Below are 5,456 nucleotides of genomic sequence, written 5' to 3' on the forward strand. Positions count from 1 at the left end.
GTGTGGGGTTGGGGCATTATGACTGTAATGTTCGTCATTATTTGCTTGCTTGCATTGCTTGCTTTTTGGGAGAGAGAGCTGCGTGTGTCCTTTTTATTTCATCATTTCTCCTTCTGGTTATGTGGGTGTTCCTTCCCTGTTTGATTGTTTTTAAATTGTTTTTAGGTTAATTTACTGTGCATTTATTTATCTAAAGGTGTATATTTTAATGTGTGTGTTTTTCCATTATTTTTCTTTCTGATGTACTGTTTTTAGAGCAGATTGATTCTCTGCTGTCTTCTTTAAGAGTTCTTTACCGCATTTAGAATGTCAGAAAACATGAATGGGGAGCCTGAAACAAAAGAACCTGAAAGAGTCATCTCCTTGTGTGTAAAACAAAAGGATCTGTGAATTAAAAATACAAGAATGAAACAGGATCTTCTGTAAGAACCCAAAACAAAAGAATTATAAACATTATAGGCCGCTTCCAACTCCATTATTCTATGATCTTCATTGTGCACATCCCTAGTAATATCCTCCCTTCCTCACTTCATGTAGCAATCTCTGGTATAGAATAGAGAGTAGGTCTACAGGCATGTCAACAGTTCCCTGCCAGTTGTTCTTCTCCCAGGGAGCTTTTTCGCTTTTTCACTTATCATGTGTGTAAGCAGTAAATTTACAAATGTTGCAAGAGTGGCATAATTTTGGTCCACAGATCATTGTGCAAGCCACTATACGACATCAGATGATGGTGTTCCATGGAAGCTTGAAATCTTCTACTTTGCATAAATTGCTCAGCTGGAATAATCTGAGTCTATCTATGTACTTGCATTTGCAGAGGTTAGACAGGATGATTGTTGAAGGTTCTTCCAGGGTAAAGCATCAATTACTGGTCTATTCAAGTATTTCCCTTTGTTTGTCAGCTCAAATGTGAATGGACACTTTTGACTGGATGTCAGGTCCCTTTGTTTTATCCTTCTTATCTTTATATCTTTTTTAACCTTGGGGAAGAAGTACAACAAAAGCATTTAGAGACTTCCTACCTAATTTACATTTGGCTTGAATAAGACTTTATCCTCTTGTTTTGTATACAACAATGGAAGTAGCAATACCACTTGAATGGTCACAAATCTCCACCTCACAATTTGAGCTTGTTTTGCAGGATTGGGAGTTCAACGCAGTATGTCCTAATTTGTGGGATGTTTGACAAACATCATTATTTCTTGGAAGCGAGGAAAGCTGGGTGCTCAAATTCTAAGCTGTTAGGAGTTAGAATCAAAGAAAATTCTCTCCAGCTCCATCTTGATAGCTGAGATTTGATTTGCCTCTCTTGCTTTCTTTCCTTTTTAAAAACTTGAGATCTAGCAGTACGCAAAACACTGGCTCTCTTCCCTTCTCTGCTAAATACAGACTCTCCAATTCTTGCCACTGGAAGGACTAAGATGTGAGCATGTGAAAAGTGTTTAAATGAACAGAAACCAAGGACAGGTTGGAACAGGACTTTTAGGGATTCCCTTCAAGGCTACCTGTCCTTTGGTCATTCCCATTAGAGCTCTATAACAAGTTTATATATTTTTTTTTACAAAAAGTCTAAGAATGTATATTTCCTTAGGGTGTATAATTTAGTTCTTTCTATAACACTCAGACAGCCTCTACCCCACACTATCTTATTTTCTCTAACAATTGCACATAGGCAGTACTGCTTTCCCTAGAGGCACTGAAACAAGTGATGATAAGCATAAGCTAGTCAGTTAACACTTCACTGTAGTCCCCTCTTTTCTGTCCCTTCATGCTAAAGGGTAGTTTCCAAGATTCTGCTCAGTTTAAGCCACGGGCAATGAATTACATGTGTAAAACACTGATACTGTCTTTCTTTTCACTTCTCCCTTGAGAAGAGTACTATGTTATGTTTCTTTAAAGCTGTCTAGACGTTTTGCCATCTTATGACTGCAGAGCAGAAAGAATTGAGTGCTTTTCCTGTAATTAAAGCTATTCTGTTTTTTCACATATAAAGCCCCCTGAGAAATTCATTATAAGGCTAATCTTGTCTTGGCAGAGATTTGTGGGAAATATAGTGGATTACATAATAACTTTGTTCATCCACAAGTCGTAGCTATAACTCAAGTAGTGGGGAACCTGTGTATTTATCATGGTTAGAAGAAGGGAAGGAGAAAGCCAAGCTTCATAAAATGTTCTGTTTTATTCTTTCAAGTCAAGTGAGACATTTAGGGGGCAATTTTCACTGTCCATCTGGAGCACTTGGTTGAGGATAGCCTTTTCAACTCTGCCCTGTTCAGGGACAAGTTAAATGAAGGCAGAGTCTAAGTACTGTATAAACTTGAGAACTTTCCCTGGTTACATGTTTACATTTTGTTCTTTCCTTGTTGCCCCCTCCCGCCTTAAAATAGATCTTTCAACCCTATGTTTTTGTCCTTCCTTTGGTTACTATTGGTTTATTTGCTTGTGCTGTTTAATTGCTTAATGTTATAATGCGTTACCCCAACATTTAAAATATAATGTTACTAAATCTTCTTTAATATTTGAATTATTTACTATTTTCAGTGTTTAATATATTAAACACTCCCTTTCTAGGAGAAAGGCAGAGTAAAAATATTATCGAACAATCTATTGAATTTTTGCTTCACAGTCTATTTAGTCTTCTATGAACACACAATATGGGTGTTTAATCTATTTCAGCACCCCTCCAGCACTAGTTCATAATAATGTACCAGCTTTCACAGTATAGTCTTCGGCCTGATATGTAGACTGAAGTCATATTTGTCTCTTTGTGTATTACAACTATTCTGTGGTTTTGCTATTGTTGTGTGCTTTTCCTTTGACAGGTGGTAAAGAAAATGTTTTTAAACTTGTAAAGGCATTTCTAATCTAATTCACTCTGTGTCTAGTGTCTTGTTCTAATCCTCTTTGCTATTTGTGGTCTATGCAAAGGAACAGAGATCAGTGTATTTTAAACCATAATCTCAAATTCCCTCTTTATTTATGTTGTAGGATTTTGTAGGTTACAAAAGTAGTGTGCCAAAATCTATCTGTACAAACTAGCACTTTATCGTGGATGGGTTTCTTATCTTTCCCAACCAGGCTTGTAAGAGGTTTTGAAGGAGGACTGTGTTCTGACTAGGGATGGTCTGCAAATCCCATAATTCTCCAATCTGTGCATTTTACCTTACAGAGAGAAACCTAACAGACCTACCTAAATGTGGCTCACCTAGAAAAAAAAGGCCTCAGGTGGAAACTTGAGGCTGAACTGAGCCTACCATGTTTTCCCCAAAATAAGCCAGGGTCTTATATTAGTTTTTGCTCCAAAAACCACATTAGGGCTTATTTGCAGGGGGTGTTTTATTTTTTTCATGTACAACAGTCTACATGTATTCAAATACAGTCATGCCATCTTCTTCTGGTTGCTGCACAATGGTGGAGGGCGGGGTTTCATTTAACTGGGGCTTATTTTGGGGGTAGGGCTTATATTATGAGCATCCTGATTATTTTCAGGTTAGGTCTTATTTTCGGGAAAACAGGGTAGTTCTGCCCAAGCTTCCTGTTTTTGTCCCAGTGCTAGCTGGGAGCTTTCTTTCTGAACAAGAAACTAGGAGGAGTTGAGGCCTTTCCGAGCCACATTTAGGTGTCTTATGAGTCAGTTGTCTGTGAGAACTCTATCTCTCAGAATGTAGAAGTATAGAATTTGTAATCTGAGAAATCAAAACAATTTGATCTCTAGTACTGACTCATCTAAAGGAATTTTTCCCCATTGGCTCCCAAGATATTAGCAGGCCAGTATGTAATCTCTTTCTAAATAAGGTCTTGGAGCAATGGATGGTAGCATAATATGAGATTCTCAAAGAAGAAGCTGATTACTTGGATCTATTCCAATCTGAGGGGAAGCTTGGTCTTGGGAGACATACTTTTTTGTTACCTAGGCAGATAACCTTTGCCAAGAACTAGACAAAGGGAGTGCATCCTTGTTGGTTCTCTTGGACATCCAGTACAGTATTGTCAGTCATGGTATCCTCCTGGGCTATTCAACTAATAAAAGACTTGGGGGGGGGGGGACATTGTCCAGCAGTAGTTCCAGTTTTGTTTGGCTAAATGATCCCAGAAGGTGGTGATGAGAGTCCTTGCTCGGCCACCTGACTGTTAACTTGCAAAGTGTTGGTACATATGCACTAATAAGGGTGACCGGTCCTGCTGATGAGTGGAGCTGCAGAGACAGGATCCTTTCACTCCCCTCAGTAGGTGGAACAATGGATCTCAGCAGAGTATTTCTAACCACAAAGCCAACACCATATTCTCTGGTCTCATTCAATGGTTTTCCCTGCCAGAAGAATGAGAAATGTTTGCTTTGACAGATCCCAAGTCTGGCAATCTCGTCTCTTGCAGGGCAACAACAACCACCATGTTTGCATAAAAAGGTATTTTTATGGGGATAAAGCCATCCCTTCTCAGAAGGCAGAGGTTTCTTTCTTTCCCCAAAGAGCCTGTTTCTTCTACAGACACCCTAGCTTTAATAGCATGCTATGAAATGTAAAAGAAGAAACTATTTAGCAAGGTTTATAACATATATAAGGCAACCTGTGATCCCTCCAGGAAACACTTTGCGATTTACTTGGACATCATGGCCCCCAGGGTGGAAAACACTGGTCTAGTACATTGTGATTGAGTTTGAAGACACTACTGAACTGTAGTTGTGGAAAACCAGAATTTTCTGAATGCAACCAGATTATAGGACGGGAGAATAACAATTTGTCCAAGGTTTCCATAGGCTCCTCCCTTCTATAGCTGAACTGTGGTTGATCATTATGCATAGGGTTGCCAGATACACGGGTACTAAAAGGAGGACATAGAAAGACAAAAAGGAGGACAAAGGAGGACCTAGAAAGACAAAAAGGAGGACAAAGGAGGACATATTGAATATTTCATTTGAATCATTCCAGATTAAACCCACAATCAATACAATTTTATTACAATAGCTGCCAATACTGTAAATGTTTCTTAGTGAACCAACCAAGAAACAGTCATGTTAAAAATTAAAAATAAATTCAATGGAGGTTTTTTTTCAAAATACCGGGGGTGGGCAGGCAGGTGGGGGAGGGGAAAGCCAGGGGGAAGAGGGTCCTTCCACCTCTCCCCCTCCCATCCAAAATTATAACATAAAATATACAAAAGCCTGACATTTTATCTTTGCCTGCCTGATGGAGGACATTAGGCTAAAAAGGAGGACATGTCCTCCTTTTGCCTGACATCTGGCAACCCTAATTATGCATGAAGCAACAGCTTCAGATGCTTTCTGTACAGACTGATAGGTTAGCAAACCAGTACAAGGCAGGCATGTTCTTACTCTGCCTGGTAAAGGAATGTAAGGTCAGGGAAGGAATGTGTTAACTGTGTCCACTGGAGAGAGGACAAGAGGGAATTGTTCTTTTAACCAGGCAATCTCTCTACAAGGAATGGAGGTAAGGGCA

The 5,456-nt window shown here is 39.2% G+C and overlaps 1 long non-coding RNA gene across 1 annotated transcript; it reads right to left on the bottom strand.

The window, feature by feature from the left end:
* Positions 1 to 228: 228 nt before the first annotated feature.
* On the bottom strand, positions 229 to 4,969 carry LOC144586041 (uncharacterized). The gene is made up of 2 exons (XR_013540740.1): positions 4,899 to 4,969; positions 229 to 4,866 (listed from the first exon to the last, which is right to left on the bottom strand). It is a non-coding gene; the product is annotated as an uncharacterized LOC144586041 (long non-coding RNA).
* Positions 4,970 to 5,456: the final 487 nt, after the last annotated feature.

Source organism: Pogona vitticeps, chromosome 1, assembly GCF_051106095.1.
Source record: "Pogona vitticeps strain Pit_001003342236 chromosome 1, PviZW2.1, whole genome shotgun sequence".
In the NCBI taxonomy this organism is placed as follows: Eukaryota; Metazoa; Chordata; class Lepidosauria; order Squamata; family Agamidae; genus Pogona; species Pogona vitticeps.